At 33.0% G+C, this 20,798-nt stretch overlaps 1 protein-coding gene across 2 annotated transcripts in view; it reads right to left on the bottom strand.

Moving 5' to 3' along the window:
- The window catches only part of LOC118196098 (uncharacterized), a 787,551-nt gene that overhangs the window by 612,262 nt on the left and 154,491 nt on the right, over positions 1 to 20,798 (bottom strand). The window lies entirely within an intron of this gene.

Raw genomic sequence — 20,798 nt, 5'->3', positions numbered from 1 at the left:
CAACAAAAAACAGAGAGGAACAGCCCGTCATCATCTTCACTCATACCTTATCGAATTTATATGGCGCCAAGCTCAAGCTGTTAATGGCGAAGACGGTTTTCAATCAGTGCTAAAAGCAATAGCCAAAAGATTTCCGCCGAAAAAAATAATTCTGCAACTTATTCAAATTCGAAACCGGAAGGGTTTAATTGCTATTTTATATTTTAAAACAAAATAATATAAAAAACTGTATTAAAAATTATCTCTAATTAATAAATGTACATTTTCTTTCTATTCATACTTTTTTACTCAAACTTACAAATCGCGTCAACCTGGTTGCGATAATACGTAAGTACCATTGGTTTGAGTATCTATAAATTTAATCGGTACTATTCCGTTTTGAGGACCGTAAAAAAATCCCAGCGAAAATGTACGCGCAAAAGCGCCAAATCTAGCAAACACGCCCATTTAACAGCGCGCCAAATCTAGCGTAAGTGCTCATTTCAGATTACGTAAGTTTAGCTACTTCTATATTTCTTAAGACGCCATTGAAATACCAGTTTAATTTTTAAATCCTTTTTTTTTTTTTTTTTTTTATCCTATGGATTTAACAATTTGGAAATTGCCCATGACGAAAACTCGGCAATAGAAATTTGAATAAAGTGCAGAATCACCCACTGCTTGACGCGTTTTTAAGAAATGCACATACTCGATATCCATGTACACATCGACCTATTTTCACTCAAAAAAAAAAAAAAAAAAAAAAAAAAAAAAAAAAAAAAACAGAATTGCACAAAAATGGCACTGCGCAAACCCTTGACTTTGTCTATGTACACATGGACCTATTTTCACTTAAAAAGTAAAAGAAAATTGACAAAAATCCAATTGTTTTTGCCCCTGTAAGAAGCGGCAAACAAATAAGTCCGGTTTGGGGTCAAAATAATTTTTTATTAGAACAAAGCTATATAGAAATCGATTACATATCTTAAGTCGCGCTTTCGAAACAGGAAAAAGGCAAGTTGAATTTCTGCCAATCGGCCGAGTACAACGGGAGATATAGACAGGGCGTGGAAGGGAATCCCTCGCGGGGTGCTCTTCCTCAAAATTGGTGTTGAAACTAAGAAAAATCGCACCGTAACTTGTAAGGTGCTCAAAGCTGTTGCCAACGACAAGCGTAAAATTAGCGCTTGTTGCCACAAGATACAGGGGTTGGACAAAAATATGGAAACACCTTTAAAAAAACATGTTTCTTTGCTTAATATGGTGTAGGAAACCCGTTGGCATCCAAAACAGCTTCCAGTCTTCTCGGAATGGATAAATACAGTTCCTGTATGTTTGCCAAGGGAATATTATACCATCTTTCCTGAAAAACGGTGGCAAGTTCAGATAACGATGTTGGCGGTGGATAACGAGAACGCACTTTCCATTCCAATGTAGACCACAAAGGTTCGATAATATTCAGGTCTGGTGACTGTGGTGGCCAGGGAAGATAAGACAACTCATCCTCGTGCTCAGAAAACCAGTCCTGGACAATGTGAGCTGTGTGAACAGGGGCTTTGTCGTCTTGGAAGACACCATCACCATCGGGGAACAAAGTTTGTACCATGGGATGAACTTGATCGGCCAAAATGTTCACATAAGTCTTGGCAGTCATGTGCCCTGACACAGTTATCATGGGGCTAGCAGAGAACCACGATATGGCTGCCCAAACCATAACAGAACCCCCGCCATGTTTCACTCTTGGCAACAAGCAGTCTGTATTATAGGCTTGAGATGGCGTTCTCCAGACGTAAACTCGGCCAGAAGTGGGAAACAATGTGAAAGAAGACTCGTCAGACCACATTACTCGCTCCCACTGCTCTATAGTCCAGGCTTTATGACTTAAACACCACCTTTTCCTGTTACGGGCATTAGCATCACTGATGAGTGGCTTCTCGATTGCAGCACGGCCAGCAATTCCCTGTTTATGAAGCTCCCTTCTAATTGTTTTGGTACTCACAGGGTTCGGTAACACAACATTCATTTCAGCAGTAACTTTTGCAGCTGTGGTCTTCTTATTTTTCGTCACAATTGCCCTTAATGATCGTCTGTCACGATCACTTAGGACACTCTTTCGTCCGCGCTGTGATTTAGCAGATGATGTTTTTCCGCTTTTCAAATATGCGGAATAAATCTTCGATACAGTACCTCTTGAAACACTAAACACCTCGGCTACCTTGCTTACGGAAGCACCTACCATACGTGCTCCAACAATTTGCCCACGTTCGAAGTCTGTTAACTCTGACATAATGCAATGACAACCTCACATAACAGTACTCCGACAACAACTGAATTGTTTAGCACATTTACGAAGTTGTATAGGTGGCGTCAGTAGTAAAAAATGCCAGCGCCACCTACATATTTCATTAAAATCAAGCTTTCTTTTCAAACATGCATTTCACAAGGTGTTTCCATATTTTTGTCCATCCACTGTATTTCGTGGTCTAGCGCTGATGTTACTGTCAGACAAGTGAGCAAAAGTAAAAACAACAACAATATTTCTTGAGACGAAAATAATCACTAAAATGTTTTCTCGTATAATATCAATCTGATATTTAAAAAAATGCTTTTACTTTTTTAACACTAACTCATATTTAAGGTGAAATTGATTCATAAATCGAGACGATTCTTGGCGTGATGAATTGGCATTAATTTCGTGTCGATGAGGATCGAATTAAAAAAAAAACAGAATCATAAAAAATTACATGTTTTTTGCTTTGTTACGCTACGATGAGTTTGTGAGCACTTTCAAGCTGCAAATGAGCTATGGGAAGTATGCCTGATTGCAGACCGAATAATCTGTATTTTATCCTCTCCGGAATTAATCCAGCCTTCATTTCCTCATAAATTAAAATAAAAAGAATATTAGGATTCCTGCGAGCACGAAAGTTGTCATTTTCACACAAAAACATGTGCCGATATTCCTAGTTTCATTGCATTTAAAGGGCTCAAAGTACTCTACTTTAGAATAAGAAGCTTCGCATTATTCGTTTTATTTACGTATTTATTTATTTATTAGTCCAAAGGACGTTAGCACAGAAAGGATGTTAATTTCGTTTTGGCATTTTGCCTCGAATCACTATAAACGGCGAATCACATTTCAAATTGTTGCCACCAAATGTTAGAACCCTGCATTATATTAAAAGAAATTAAATAATGACGGATCTGCTTAAATGACTATATGATTCTCGCATTGTGATAAAGCAAAGGTACCTAGAGCCATCCAATTCTGAATAACGTACGTCTCCACCCGAATATGGGCATTCGGAAGGTCACATTTGGAATTTGATTTGTTATTTCATAAATTGTAAAGCATTTATGAGTTTTTGATTAAGAAACTCAACGTTTTCAAAGCGAGAAATGGCAACACTGAACGGGCCAAAAAAAAAGGGGGGGGGGGAATTTAACTGCAGCGTGCGAGACTGTGTATCGGAAATTCTAAAGATATGATCATTTTAAAATTAATTTGCAATATTGCTGTTGAATTGAATTTAATGGTTTAAGGAGTATCAGAAACCCCTATATAGACAATGTTAAATTGGCCATTTTCAATGTACCTTTTCTCAAAATCTGCTGTAGATACAAGCTTGAAATTTTTTCTGTAATTAAAGTATACTTATCTGATTATACTGAAATGAGCTTTTGAAACATTTTGAATTTTAGAGTAAATTACAGAATATTTTGTTAGGCATAGTAAAATTTAGCACTTTTCTCACACACAAAAAAAAAGTTTATGACAAAACGCTCATTTCAGTAAATATTAGGGAACCTAATAAATAAGCCATAAAAAGTTTAGATACCTACGAGCAGTAGTTCCTGAGAAAAGGTACATCGAGTATAAAAAAATCACGTTTGGAGAAAAACGCGTTTTTATGTAAAAATCCTCATTGATCAAAGCAGTCGGTGACAAATTAAAACTAAATTTTTTTACAGTTCTAATTTTCATAGAGATTAAAGAATGATATTTTTAGAAATATAAAAGTGAAGAGAATTTCAAAATGCAAAAACCCGAAATCACAATTTTTTGAAGATTTTTGGGGTTCCAACACCCCTTAAGTGCGAAGAACATGAGATTAAATAAATAAAGGTAACACACGAAACATTAAAAAACGTCCCTGTGGCCGTAATATAAAATCTGAACGCTTAAAAAATTCTTTTTTCATTATAAACTGTGTTTCGTGATTTTTCTATTTATCATTTTTGCCGTCTATTATTTATTGGACATCCTACATTTTAGTTCAGGAAAAAAAAAAAAAATATTGTTGTTATTATTGTTGTTGTATGTTAAATCCTGAACATTGTTATTATTATTGGGATGAAGGTTCTGACTTATGTGTTAATTTGCATAAAGAGTTTTAAATTTATATTTACCTACTAAATTATAATACATGTGATCATAATTTTAAATTAAAGGCGATTTAACCCATCATCCTCAAATCTCCCTGAATATTTATTCAAAACGTATTAATCTCCCTTCAAAATTTAAAGATTTTTCTCGTCATAGGAAGTCGTTTTCCAATATATTCATTCTTACTCAATAAAATCTTACTCTGACGCCGAAACTTCCGTAACCTTTCAACCACTCCGTCCACTGCTCATTCAAATTCAACGATCAACGGGTTCAGAGAAGTGATTGAAAGCGAACGAATGTCGCAATAAAAATAGAGAGAAAAGAAAAAAAAAAAAAGAATCGAATTGCCAAACAGGAATATTAAATCAGCGGAGAGCCGACGGGGTCAGAAGGAAGGCTGCACAAGTTAGTGTCTCTGGGCAAACAAGAAAACAGGACACAGTGGCCCCCGTTGCCCTTTTCTGGTCGAAAAGTTGACCCAGTTTGTGGCACTGCTGGCGGCCGCGATCGAAAGTGAAACCGAGTTGGTGATAGATGAGGCATTGAAACATTAAAAAAAAAAAAAAAAAAAAAAAATCTTATGTGTAGACCACATGACTTCCTTGTATGGAATATTAAATTATATGCATTTTTTCTTGAATTTCGTTTAAATTAATTGGATTGAATTAAATCTACTTCGTCGACAGCGCATAAACCACAATAGAATAAATGTACTCTTTAAAATTCACTATATTTGTTTACTATAACGACACTCTGAATGCACAAAATTTATATCATTTGACGAATTATCTTATCGTTGCCACATGTTCTATTCAATTACTATAATAAAGCTAGAACGATGTATGAAAGAAATTAAGCAAACAAAACAGAAAAGAAACAGTTTCTCACAGACAAATGAGTACTTCTCATTCAATTAACTCAGTTCTCACTTCGCGACAAGGCAAAAATACATAAAAACTCAAACTATCTGTATTAAAAATTACGAAGTAAATCTTAAACACTTATTTCCTCGAAAAAATTTCAGAAAGGATTAAGCATGATTTAATTCGCAACAATAAATGAAGGCGTTATTTTTGTTGTTGCGAAGCTTAGTCTCTCTAGATTGGCATCAAATCTACAATTCTTGCTGTTTCAAATATAAACAAATATGTCCGCCATGTTATTTAAAACTTAACCGCACTTAAACAGCTTTTAAATTGTTGATAATTGTACAAATATTGCTTCCAGAATTACGAAAGGCATAGAAACCTTAACCGGAAGATAAGAACAATATAATTCAATCATTTTTAAAGCAAAAAATGTACACTTTACAAACACATAAGAGTAAAGAAACTGAGATCACTGTACCGAGTAACAGAATCGATATATATATAAATATAGTATTTATATACGTTTGTTGCGGCCGATTGAAACCAAAATACGAGGTGCACATCTACATGTTATAGCAGTCCTATATACAAAATTTCAACGTTCTGAGGCTACTCGTTTTCGAGTTATGCGAGATACGTACGTACGTACATACGTTCGTACAGACGCCACGAAAAATTCTCTTCAGAATTAATTTTAAAGCAGTTTTATAAATTTTTTGGAGGAAACGAGTCTTTTAGTCTGTCCTTATATCACGCATTATATCACGCAAAAACATCGTTAAATTGCATTCGATAGCGGACAAAATGGATATTTTCGTTGAAATATGCTGGCTGAAACTTTTCGCTCTTACAATACTTCCTTTTTACTTCGTACAAGGAAGTAAAAAACAGCTTATTCTCTCCGTTGTGTCTAATTAAAAGTACAGTTTTTAGTTTTGAGAAGAGGAAAGGCAGAAATCAATTAAATATATTTAATGCCGTGGGTATCTTACCTGATTTTCTGTTCAAAACAAAGTGGTGGGTTTATATTGAAATATACAACTGAGAGACTTCAAAGAAATGCGCAAAACAGCATGAAATCAAAGCAATGTAAATCTTTACCTCAAAAGGACTTTTAATTTCGAAATGTGATTTTGCGTCGAATCTCAATAAATTAATCGTTTTACTTTTCATTCCAGCTTGTTGCCATTCGGCAAAATATAAGATGATTATCTTTCATATTGAATAGTATGTCTGTTGAGGATTAACAAAGCTATCTGAAACAACAGATGCAGTTCTTAAGAATATTCGTTTCTTACTTTTGAATCAAACTGATTTAAGTTATTAAAAAAAATCTGAAAGGATTCAGATTTTAAATTACGTCCAAAAGGGCGTTTTTTGACATTTTATGTGTTACCTTTATTTATTAAATATCATGTTTCACGTACTCAAACCATAAAATTCAGTTCAAGAGCAATATCACAAAATAATTTTAAAATGATCATATCTTTAGAATTTCCGATACACAGTCTCGCGCGCAGGAGATAAAATTTTTTGTCCCGTACAATGTTGCCATTGTCGCTTTGAAATCTCTTAGTTTGTTAATAAAAAATTTGTTGAAGTGACACAAAATATGAAATCGATAATAAAACAAATTTCAAATTCAAACTAGGGCTTCCACATGCCCATTTTCTATGGAAGATTACGTTATTCAAATTTCGATGCCTCTAGGTACCTTTGTTTTATCACAATGCGAGAAACATACACACAGTCATGCAGATTCTTCATTATTTAATTTCTTTAAATATAATATAGGGCGATAATATTTGCTGGCAACAATTTGAAAAGTGATTCGCCGTTTATAGTTTTCGGCGCAAAATGTCAAAATGAAATTAATAGTCCTTATGGGCAAATTGCCCCTTTGGACTAAAAATGTATTTAATTGATGATTTATCTAATTAAAAATATTCAGTATTTTCACAGTATGACGTTATGAACTTTTTATTACTTTTTTATATTTCGTAAAACTTTAATGATTTTTTTATTTACAAACTTAACAATTTGAAAGCGAGCAGTGGCAACACTGCAGCGAATAAAATATTTTTATCTACCACGCGCGAGGCTGTATATATGAAATTCTAAAGATATGCTATCTTAAATTTTTTGTAATTTTGCTGTTGAATTGTATATGACGTAAGTATGTAAAGTTGTAAGGATCCTAAGTTTTACTAACGTTTATTTTATTTTAAAACTGTACTATCACTTCTTATTTTCTACTTCCGGCCAGAATTAAACGCTTTAACTTATTTATGCAAATTGTCTTGCTAACGCCAAGTACTTAAGTTGTGGCTTTTTGCCAAGCAAGAGAGAGGAAGGAGTTATTGAAAGCATGCCGCTTGCCACTGTAGTTTTACGAGTTTTCACTCTGTTGCTGGTTGCCTTCAAGGCCAGAGGTTTAGCCCTTTTGATAATTGCAGACGTATCGTAGTTTTAGCATCTCGGCTTACTACATACGTACCTTTCTTTAAATAAAGGGCAATCTTAGTGCTAGGCACTTGCATACTAATTCAAAGTTAGTTTTAGTTAGAGTTTTAGTTAGTAGTTTTTATATTCTTACGTTCAGATCACAAGTGGTTGGTCTCTGTATTCCGAAGTTTCGGAAATTCCTGTAAAGTATAGAAAATAAAGGGTTTCGTATTCCCTTCCTGCTTGTATTGTCTACTTCACACATTCTTGAACATAGCTTAAGTAATCTCCCTGTTCCTATTCAGGACCATTCATGTTTACAAAGCAAGTCAAAAGAAACACTAGTCCTGATAAAGTGAAGCTTAATAATAAAGCTAAAATGAGCCCCCCCCCAGAATAAATGTAGGTTAGCAGGAGTAAGTGCAACAGCAGAGTGAGTGAGTGGTAGACTGTGAGCTCAACGAGAGTGTAAAAAACCTTAATAACTCTCTTGGGTAACTGTTAAAATCTGAAACCTTTCAGATTTTTTTTTTTTTAAATTTCTGATTTCTCCTATTTTAAACACCTCACATTTGCATATTACTGAGAAGCAGACAAAGCAGAAGGAATCTATAATAAGTAGATTTTTAACATAAGAAAAAAACATGTGAATCAGAGCAAAACGTGCACTATACTGTGTTTCATGCTATTTTTTTAATAAGTTTCTCCTGCCTTCCTAGCATGCTTCGTGGTGTAGTTGTCAGCACGCTCGGCGCGTATTCGAGAGGTCCGTGGTTCGACTCCCGGCGAGGGCAGTGCTCATTTTTCTCATCTCCTGTTTTCAAAAAATTTCCTAATGATACTATAGTGGCGCCTGAACTAATGGCGATTGGGTCCAGTAATCCCCAATCGCCCATTAAAAGGAAGCCTTTGTGGTATAGAAATCAGCACGCTCGAAGTGTATTCAAGATGTTCGTAATTCGAGTCCCGGCGAGGTCATTGCTGATTTTTAATCTCTCCTGCTTTCAAAAATTCCTAATGACCCTACAAGGTCATGATATTCTTTTCTTAAAATCATATCGAATGTTTCAACAAAAAGACTTTATCTATTTTCCAATGCATTTTGGTCTTTAAGTATTTAAGCTGTTATTAAACGACTGAAATACATTCAAGATCTATGCAAATGTATGTAACTGCAGTTTAACATTCCTGTTTACAGTCACTGGTGACCGAAAACATAAAACGGAAGGACTGGACATGGGGACCATCAAAGCGTAAAAGCGTATTGTAAGCGTAAGTAATTGCATTAGAATGTATCCATTTTTAATAAAGGATCTTAAAATTACATTTACTGCGCCTTAAATACTGATTCAAAATATTCAATGAAATATTTCCTTGAATGTTTTCGATTCGGAAAATTATTTTATATTTCACTAACACGGTTTTCATTTAAACTGAACAACCTTTAGTCTTAATGTTCTTTTAATAATCTACCAGTAAGTTAATCGAGTTGCGAGTAGTGGCCATCGTATTTCTTGAATTCTGAATCAAGTCGAATTTAAAGTTTTACACGTTCCAAGAAATAAATATATTATTTTAGTCATTAAACAACAGCTTTTTCATTTCTAGAACCGTAGTAACAAGAGCAAAATGTCGTTTTATGCTACATTCATAAAGATGTTTAAAATGCATTGCTATTGCCACATAAAAAGGTTTTTGATGAGAAAACCTTAAAACCATAAAAAATGTTTTTGATTTTTTTTTTTTACATTTCTTGTTCTATCTAACTACGGAACTCAGATATAATTTAATAGCCTGTAGAAATTTGTGCTATTTCTCTTATTATATTAATGTGACAAAAATATCTTTTGTATTAAAATTTTAAATAAATAAATAAAAAATATTAAATAATAAAATAAGGCCAAAAGGGGCCTTTTTTACGTTTTGTGGGATACCTTTATTTATTAAATATCTTCTTAGCCCTTAAGCCATAAAATTCAGTTCAACAGCAATGTCGCAAAATAATTTAAAAGAAGCTTATCTTTAAAATTTCCGATACAATCTTGCGCGCTGGTGATAAAAATGTTTTTTTTTTTTCTTTTTTTTTTTTCTTTCTAGAGTATTGCCACTGCTCGCTTTGAAATTGTTCAGTTTTTTAATCAAAAATTCGTTAAAAGTTTTACAAAATATAAGAGATAATAAAAACAAATTCCATATTCGCAGTAGGATTAAGTCATTCAAAACTGGATGGCTCCAGGTACTGTTGTGTGATCAGAATGCGAGAAACATACATACATTTGTGTAGATTCTTCATTTTTTAATTTCTTTAAATATAACATAGGATGATAATATTCGGTGGCAACAATTTGAAAAGTGAAATGTACATATAAAGTTTTCGACGCAAAATGCCAAAACGAAATGCATTCTTTAAAATTCACTCTAGTATTTGTTTACCATGGCGACACTCCGGCGCTAGATTCACTTAATAGTATAAATAATTATATAACAGTTAACTTATAAAATATTTATATAACGGAAAATAAGTTAACTGTTATATAATCTAATAATTATATAACAGTTAACGTATATATTTCGTTCATATTATAACTTATAATACACATAATTTATATCATTTAAAGAATAGAATTATCTAATCGTTGCCACATGTTCTATTCAAATACTATAATAAAGCTAGAACGATGTATACAAGAAATTAAGCAAACAAAACAAAAAAGAAAATTTTTTTAACAGACGATTGAGTATTTCTCATTTAATTAATTCAGTTCTCACTTCGGGAGAAGGCAAAAATGCATAAAAACTCAAAATATCTGTATTAAAAATTACGAAATAAATCTTAAACACTTATTTCCTCGAAAAAATTCCAGAAAGAATTAAGCATGATTTAATTGGGAATAATAAATGAATGCGTTATCTTTGTTGTTGCGAAGCTAAGTTTCTCTAGATTGGTAACAAATCCACTAGTCTCCTGTTTCAAATGTAAACATCAATGGCCGCCATTAAAAAAAGGCTTAGCGGCACTTAGACAACTTTAAAATTGGTGATAATTCTAAAAATATTGCATAGAGATTTAATAAAGGCATAAAAAGCTTAACCAGAAGATAAAAACAACATAATATAATCATTTTTAAAGCTAAAAATGTACAATTTACAAACATATAAGAGTAAAGAAACTGAGATCACTGAGCCGGGTAACAGAGTGGATATATATATATATATAAATATATTTATATACGTTTGGTGCGGCCGATTGCAACCAAAATACGAGGTGCATATCTACATGTTATAGCAGCCTTATATACAAAATTTCAACGTCCTGAAGCTACTCGTTTTTGAGTTATGCGAGATACGTACGTACGCACGTACGTGCATACGTTCGTACAGACGCCACGAAAAATTCTCTTCAGAATTAATTTTAAAGCAGTTTTGTAATTTTTTTGAAGGAAAAGAGTCTTTTATTCTGTCCTTACGTACAGATATCACGCAAAAACATCGTTAAATTGCATTCGATAGCGGTCAAAATGGATATTTTCGTTAGAATATGCTGCCTGAAACTTTTCGCGATTACAATACTTCCTTTTTACTTCGTACAAGGAAGTAAAAATCAGCCAAATTCAGCTAATATCAACTACCAAAATTCGTAGGCAAAAGTTCTATTCGCAGTGTCCTAATGGAACAATGACTGTCATTGCAAAAAAGAATTGAAAACTGAACCTTACAGCTAAAGAATCTTTTCTGGGAAGTATGCAAATCTAATTATAAAACGAACTTATCTATACTTTCAAATTTCTTTACGTTTGCGCGTTTATAAAGAACACAAATACTCACTACAATTATTAGTTTCACAGTCACTCAGCTTTGGATGTGTCCTAAACACGTAATTCAAATCTATATATTCACTCGGTTGAAAAGACAGCTAGACTTTCGTTCAAAGTCGAAAAGAAGATTCATTGCAGATCACAACCGTGCTGGAGAAAATAGAGTAACAATGTGTTACTTTACTTCAGCAACTGAGGAACTAGAGATACTTTCTGCGAACGTGACTGATTTGTTTAGTCTATGATTATACAATTCAAAGCTTTCTAGGAAGCGGCGCCATTTAAACCCAGAACTTAAAACTCTGTCAATAGGAAGCACCAACAAAGGCTCGAAAATGCGGATAGATAAACAGATATATCCGGAAAAAGAGACAGAGACAGAGAATTGCAAGATACCTAATCATGATTGACCGGTTGAGAAACACATCACACTGCAACGTTTTCCTTAGTTTAAATAATAGGGTAAATTAAAGTTATTACTTTCTCGTTTGCAGAGTTGGGAATATGGTTGTCGAAAATATTTGCTTAGCGTATTCATAATTCTACGTGACTCAGCTTTCGTGATTCTTTCATTCTCTGGGCTTTAGAAAGAAATTTGTAACCACTGTAACAGACTTTATGAAATCTTTACGTTAAAGGGTATCAGAAACCCCTATAACGACAATGTTAAATTGGCCATTTTCGATGTACAGTGTCTCAAAAAAAAAGATGGGACACTTGTGCTTTACAAAAGGAAACTGCAATAAAATAAATTTAAAAAACATGTAAAATTTTTTGTGGGTGTGTTTCATACTTAAATTTAGTAACAATTATTACATAACATACATTTTATCAAAATATTAAAATATTAATTTAATAAAAATACAATTGTTTAGAACGGAGTAGAAAATGGCTCACGTAAGTGATGAGACACTACGTACTATGCTACAAAAATCGTCTGAAGTAAGCAATAAAAATATCTTTTGGGGTATTTATTTTTACTCAAAAGCAATTGCTAATAATTTACAAAATCTTCTGCAGTATTTCTCTCCAGTTTGTTTTGGAATTTTTGTGTTTTTTTAGCTCTGTGCAGCCATGAATGCTAAACGAAAAGAAACTTTGCCTGGAATTCGAAAATTAGTTATTAATTTGCATATTGAACGTGGAAAATCTATTAGAGAAACTACTGAAACAGTTAACTTCAGTCATTCAACAGTTTTCAATATCATTAAACGATATAAAAAGAATCATACGATTCAGGATAAAAAAAGACCTGGCCGACCATCAAAGTTATCCAATGGAATAAAGCGAATTATCGTTCGAAATATTAAAAACAAAAACCAAGAATGAGTGCTTCTAAAGTTGCTGCTGATTTACAAGCATTATATGGCGTAATTGTTAATCCTGAGACTATTAAAAGAGTAATTCGATCTGCTGGATATCACGGTAGAGCAGCCAGGAAAAAATTCTTCGTACGTGAAAAGAATAGAAAACAAAGACTGGCTTTCGCAAAATCCAACATAAATAAGAATTCTGATTACTGGAATGAAGTTATATTTGCTGATGAGAGTAAATTTAATATATTTGGTTCTGACGGTAGAATCGTGGTGTGGAGAAAACCCAGGGAAGAATTTCGCAAACAGAACTTGGTGCCAACAGTAAAACATGGTGGAGGAGGAGTTATGGTATGGGGGTGTATGTCGTCCGCAGGAGTCGGTAATCTTGTTTTTATTGACAGTATAATGGATCAGTACAAGTATATTGACATTTGAAATCAAAATTTGAAATCTTCAGCACGAAAATTGAACCTTCATAACGCTTTTTAAATTCTACCAGGACAATGACCCCAAGCACAGTGCTTTGAACGTTAGACTCTGGTTGCTGTATAACTGTCCTGAAATAATAAAAACACCCCCACAATCTCCACAATTAAATCCCACAGACAATATTTGGCAAGAATTGGAATCAAGAATTCGCAAACACACCATTTCTTCAAAACAACAATTAAAATCGGTGCTTCAAGAAGAATGGGATAAAATCACTCCAGAAATCACAAAAAAATTAGTCGAATCCATCCCAAGAAGATTAAATCATGTTTTAAATGTAAAAGGAAATACAACAAAATATTAAAACCTTTTAAAAAGTAAAATTTTTGGATAAATATTTGATGGAAATGTAAGTGTCCCATCACTTAAGTGAGCCATTTTCTGCTCCGTTCTAAGCAATTGTATTTTTATTAAATTAATATTTTAATATTTTGAGAAAATTTATGTTATGTAATAATTGTTACTAAATTTAAGTATGAAACACACCCACAAAAAATTTTACATGTTTTTTAAATTTATTTTATTGCAGTTTCCTTTTGTAAAGCACAAGTGTCCCATTATTTTTATGAGACAATGTATCTTTTCTCAAAATCTGCTGTAGATACACACTTGAAATTTTTTTCTGTAATTAAAGTATACTTATCTGATTATACTGAAATGATCTTTTGAAGCATTTTGAATTTTAGAATAAATTACAGAATATTTTGTTAGGCATAGTAAAATTTAGCACTTTTCTCATACACAAAAAAAAATTAAAAAACAATTTTTTTCTAAGTTTATTACAAAAGGCTCGTTTCAGTAAATATTAGGGAGCCTAATAAATAAGACATAAAAAGTTTAGATACCTGTGAGCAGTAGTTCCTGAGAAAAGGTACATCGAGTATAAAAAAATCACGATTGGAGAAAAACGCGTTTTTATGTAAAAATCCTCATTGATCAAAGCATGTAGATGACAAATTAAAACTAGATTTTTTTTACAGTTCTAATTTTCATAGAGATTAAAGAATGGTATTTTTAGAAAGATAAAAGTGTAGAGAATTTCAAAATGCAAAAATCCGAAATCACAATTTTTTGAAGATTTTGGGGTTCCAACACCCCTTAAGTATTATCGTCATTTGAAAACTGAACTGAAGTTGTTGCACATTGGTGATTATCCTCCAACATCGATGGTAGAATTAAGTTATATAATTTCAAAAATAATACTTTCGTCAGGCCATCTTCTGTAAAAAGCTCGGTGAATTATTGTTGTTGCGCTTGCCGTTTTTTAACCCTTTCCGGCACACTACCTTTTAAAGTCGAGTTTTGATAAAAAAAAAAGAAAAAAAAAAGTTAGGCAGTCTAATTAGGCGTAGACGAGAACACAAGTAAAATTTTGTAAAGATAGCACTTATCGTTTATTTCTGTGAGTGTGCCCGAACAGGGCACACTGATTAAATAGAGCTTCAAAAAGAGGCCTGAAACGAGCACTGCTGTCAATGAACTAACCGATGAGATGCGGAGAAACAAAGAACACAGACTCTCAGTTGTCCTAGATGATCGGTGAGCCCGGTCTGGGCACACCTAGGGTTTGCCGCTTGATTTTAGGCAAGATTTCAAGGTAAAAATTTAAAACTAATATAGAATAAGGAGATTAGTACACAGCCAAAAAAATAACACAGACATTTCTTTTCAAACAATTCCTTTTATACTCTAAAAAATCTGGAATATTTCTTTGAAAAATGAGGGTCTTAAAAAACTAAACATGGCTAATATGGACTGGTTTGTGATGAGCTGCCATCTACTATAAATAAAAATCTGATGTGTACACCACATGACTTCCTTGTACGGAATATTAATTTATACCCATTTTTTCCTTGCATTTTATTTAAACTTATTAGATTGAATTAAACCTACTTCGCCGACAGCGCATAAACCACAAGAGAATAAATGCATTGTTTAAAATTAACTTTGTTTACCATAGCGACACTCTGGCGCTAGGTTCAGTTAACAGTATTATATTTCGTTCATATTATAACTCAGAATGCACAAAATTTAATCATTTAAAGAATAGAATTATCTAATCGTTGACACATGTTCTATTCAAATATTATAATAAATCTAGAATGATGTATAAAACAAATTAAGCAAACAAAACAAAAAGAAACAGTTCTTCACAGACGATTGAGTATTTCTCATTCAATTAATTCAGTTCTGACTTCGCGACAAGGAAAAATACATAGAAACTCAAAATATTTATATTAAAAATTACGAAGTAAATCTCAAACGCTTATTTCCTCGAAAAAATTCCAGAAAGAAATAAACATGATTTAATTGGCAATAATAAATGAATGCGTTATCTTTGTTGTTGCGAAGCTAAGTTTCTCTAGATTGGCAACGAATCCACTAGTCTCCTGTTTCAAATGTAAACATCAATGGCCGCCATTAAAAACAGGCTTAGCGGCAATTAAACAACTTTAAAATTGCTGATAATTCTAAAACTATTGCACACAGATTTACTAAAGGCATAAAATCCTTAACCGGAAGATAAAAACAAGATAATTCAATCATTTTAAAGCAAAAAATGTACAATTTACAAACATATAAGAGTAAAGAAACTGAGATCACTGAGCCGGGTAATAGAGTGGATATATATATTAATATATTTATATACGTTTGGTGCGGCCGATTGAAACCAAAATACGAGATGCACATCTACATGTTATAGCAGTCTTATATACAAAATTTCAACGCTCTGAGGCGACTCGTTTTTGAGTTATGCGAGATTTTAAAGCAGTTTTATAATTTTTTTGAAGGAAAAGAGTATTTTATTCTGTCCTTACGTACAGATATCACGCAAAAACATCGTTAAATTGCATTCGATAGCGGTCAAAATGGATATTTTCGTTGAAATATGCTGCCTGAAACTTTTCGCGATTACAATACTTCCTTTTTACTTCGTACAAGGAAGTAAATGGTTCAGAGTAACCTATAGTAACCCATAAATCCTTTTTCATTCAATTTTTCTGTGCGTACAAAAGGCAATTTTTAGGTGTGTCCAGACAGGACTCACTGTACCGCAAAGGGTTAACAGAATAAAACGGATTTTTCTTGAAAGATACATTCAGATTCCAGATTTACCTGAAATAAGCAGTTAATTTAGATATTCTGAAGTGACTGAAAATTATATAGTTCGACTACAGCAAAAAATCTGATGTGTACCCCACACGACATTCTTGTACGGAACATTAAATTTAACGCATTTTTTAGCAAGAAAGGAAAGAAAATGATGTCCCCTAAATTATCCGAGAGAGTCTGATGATATTTCTCTGAAGTTTCTGAGTAAGGTTGTCATATAAAGCAGAGGCTCTTTCGCACATAAACCATAAAATTCAATTGAACAGCAACATCGCAAAATATTTAAAAGAGCATATTTTTAGAATTTTCGATAGACAGTCTTGAGCGCTGGAGATAAAAAATGCCTTCTTTTTAGCTCTATAAGGTATTTCTCCTGCCTTCTTAGCGAGCCTTCCTGGTGTAGTGGTCTGCACGCTCGGCGCGTATTGAGAGGGCCGCGTTTCGATTCCCGGAGAAGGCGTGGCATATGTTTCATCTTGTCTGCTTCCAAAAAATAACTAATGTCTCTACAGTCCAAAGGCGCTTTGTCCCTGAAGGACTATTTTTTTCATTTTGGGATTTTGCGTTGAAAACTTTAAAAGGCTATATCACTTTTCAAACCTTTGCCACCAAATACTATCGCCCTGTATTATACTTGAAGAAATTAAATAATGAAGAATCTGCATGTATGTTTCTCGCATAGTGATAAAACAAAGGTACCTACAGCCTTTCAGTTTTGAACGTCGTAAATCTACTGCGAATATGTGCATCTGAAAGCCCAAATTTTAAATTTCCTTTATTATCGATTTTATATTTTGTAAAACTTTATCGAATTTTTGATTAATAAATTAAACGATTTAAAAGCGAGCAACGGCAACACTCTACCGACACACACACACACACACACACAATAAAAAAAAAAAAAAAAAAAAAAAAAAAAAAAAAACTTTTTATCTCCTGCGATATTGCTATTCAACTAAATTTTATGTTCTCAGTGCGAAGAACATGATATTTAATAAATAAAGAAAACATGCAAAATGTTAAAGAAATGCCCCTTTGGATGTAATGTAAAATCTGATAGTTTTCAGATTTTTTAAGTTTTTTAATCCAGAGAGGCTTTCTCTCTGATGAACTATTGTTTTCGTCTCTAGATTTTGCATTGGTTCACTATAAATGTCCGTTTCACTTTTCAAACTGTTTCCACCAAATGTGAGAGGCTTGCATTATATTTGAAGAAATTAAATAATGAAAAAGCTGCATAAATGTATGTATATTTCTCACATTGTGATAAAACAACGGTACATAGAGCGATTGAATTTTGAATGACGTAAACCTACTGGGAATATAGGCATGTAGAAGACCAAATTTGAAAGTTTTTTTATTATCGATTTAATATTTTATAAAACTTCAACGAAATTTTGATTAACAAACTGAAGGATTTCAAAGCGAGCCATAGCAATGTTGTACAGAAAAAAAAACATTTTAATCTCCAACGCGCGAGGCTCTGCATCGGAAATTCTAAAGATATACTCAATTTGAAACTATTTTGCGATATTGCTTTTGAACAGAATTTTATGGTTTAAGTGCGAAGAACATGATATTTAATAAATAAAGGTAATAGACAAAACGTTAAAAAAAAAAAAAAAAAAAAAAAAAAAAAAAAAAAAAAAAAAAAACCGCCCTTTTGGACTTAATTTAAAATCTGAAACCTTTCAGGTTTTATTTTTATTTTTTTTCCCGTACAGTGTTGCCATTGCTCGTTTTGAAATCTTTGACTATTTTAATCAAATACTCATAAATGCTTTGCAAATTATGAAATAGATAAAAAAAACAAATTCGAAATTTAGGCTTCCATATGCCCATATTCGAGTGGAAACGTTACGATATTCGAAATTGTATGTCCCTAGGTACTGTTATTTTATCACAATACGAGAGACATACATACATACATTAATGCATATTCTTTATGATTCAATTTCTTTAAATATATAACAGGGCTCTAATATTTGGTGGCATCAATTTCAAAAGTGATACGCCATTTATACTGAAACGCCACAAAATGCCAAAACGAAATTAATAGCCCTTCTGATGTAATGCCCTTTGGGCTAAATTTATGTTCCATCATGTACCAATTCGTGTAGCAACAATTTATATTCATTTTGGACATTTATTTAAATCTTTTATATAAAAATTGTATCACCAAAACAACATAAAGTACCATTAATGGTACGTGCAAAGTTCTCAAGAATGCCTGTCTTGTTAAGCTTAACCAAAATTTCTTTAAAGACAGGCTTAACATTTTCTTGGAGATTGAAAAAAAAAAATGGTGACATTGCTGCTGAAAGCATAGATCATTTTTCGAAATGAAGAGATGTGTATTGAAAAGGAAATCAGTTTTGAAACAGATTATTCTCCACCGCTCTAATGGTTACACGTTTTCGGAATGAATTCGAAGCTCGACATCCGTTCCAAGAACGGTGTCGTAAATGCGGTTTTTCTCGCTGGATCCTTGCTGATTAGAAATACGATAAAGAAATAAGAAATGTTTCTCTCTTTTTGCTTACTTATGAAAGCCATCACTGGGAATGCAATGCCAAACAATCTTGTGATCATACAGTTCATAAGAAACTCGTGGTTAGAAATAGATCCATGTATAGTAGCTATTCCTAATTATTACTCTAGATAGCTAAAGAGAAAAAAAACTTAGGATTTTATCTTGTAAGATATATTCTAATTTTAGGGATATTATTCTAATTCTTCTTCGGGTATTATAGAGACATTAGGTATATTTTGAAGCAGGCAAGATGAAAAATATGCAACGCTTTCGCCGGGAATCGAACCACGGACCTCTTAATTACGCGCTGAGCTTGCAGACCACTACACCTTGAAAGCTTGTTAAGAAAGTGGGGGAAATACCTTATATACTCCCCCGTTTAAAGGGCGACTGGGGTTTTAGGGGACCCAATCGCTAAATCCTGTGTGTGGAGAATCCTTATTCAACACTCCTTTAGTTCGTGCGCCACTGTAGAGATATTAAGCATTTTTTGGAAGCAGCAAGTAAAAAAATATGCAACGCCTTCTTCGGGAATCGAACCTTGGACCTTTGGAACACAACATAATTCAATCATTTTTAACGCAAAAATTGCACAAATTACAAGCATATAAGAATAAAGAAACTGAGCTCACTGAGCCGAGTAACAGAGTGGATATATATATATATATATATACTATATACATACATTATATATATATATATATATATATACATACATTTATATTCCTTTTTGGTGCAGTCGATTGTAACCAAAATACGAGGTGCACATCCATATGTTGCAGCAGTCTTACATTCAAAATTTCAACGTTCTGAGGCTACTCTTTTTGAAGTTATGCGAGATACGTACCTACGCACAGACGCCACGAAAAATTCTGTTTAGAATTTATTTTAAAGCAGTTTTATAATTTTTTTGGAGGAAAAGAGACGTTTATTCTGTCCTTACGTACAGATATCACGCAAAAACATCGTTAAATTGCTTTCGATAGCGGTCAAAATGGGTACTTTCGTTGAAATATGGTACTTCGTGTTTTTCGTGATTACAATAGTTGCTTTATTTCGCACAAGGAAGTTAAAAACGAAATCTAGCATAAAAAATCTGATGTGCACACCCCATGACTTCCTTGTACGGAATATTAAATTAGACGCATTTTTTCTTGTATTTCGTTTAAACTTATTGGATTGAATTAAATCTACTTCGCAGACAGCGCATAAACCACAATAGAATAAATGCATTCTTTTAAATTCACACTATTTGTTTACCATAGCGACAACTCTGGTGCTAGGTTCACTTAACAGTATTATACTTCGTTCATATTGTTACGAATTTGGTATTTAAAAAGCTAATGTTAGTTCAATTATAAATTAAATGGTTTTATTTCTCGCGCAGTGCAGCGCGTGACGAATATTAAAAGAAAGCTAAGCCGGAAAAATTAAAAATACAAGAGCGCGTGCGTTAAATAAATAAATATCTCTTTTTGATTTCGAGAAAGTACTGGAAAATTCTAGCGCGTGATTTTAAAAGCTTATAAAAGGAGGAAAACATCTCAGTTTGTAGTAGTTGCTTAGTTTGTTGTTGTTTAGAAAACTACTGTTGTTGATTGTAGCGAATTCGCGGATTAGCGTTCTTTAGCTGTTTTGAATTACGTTCTATTGACATTTGAGTAGTTAAAAGAAAACTACTGTGAGATATTGTAATACTGCATGATAATTTGAGAAAATTTAAGCATTTTTGTTGTGATAATAATAAATTTTTGTTCATTTTTCATCGGACTTGTGCATTCATTTCATAACGAACCCGTACGCACGCAACAATTTTTGGTGTCAGAAGTGGGGTTTGAATGCCAATAA

This window comes from Stegodyphus dumicola, chromosome 12, assembly GCF_044657685.1.
Source record: "Stegodyphus dumicola isolate Sdum_Otavi_A_Nest chromosome 12, ASM4465768v1".
In the NCBI taxonomy this organism is placed as follows: Eukaryota; Metazoa; Arthropoda; class Arachnida; order Araneae; family Eresidae; genus Stegodyphus; species Stegodyphus dumicola.
The sequence above is the reverse complement of the archived record's forward strand: the minus strand, read 5'-3'. Positions and strand labels throughout refer to the sequence as shown.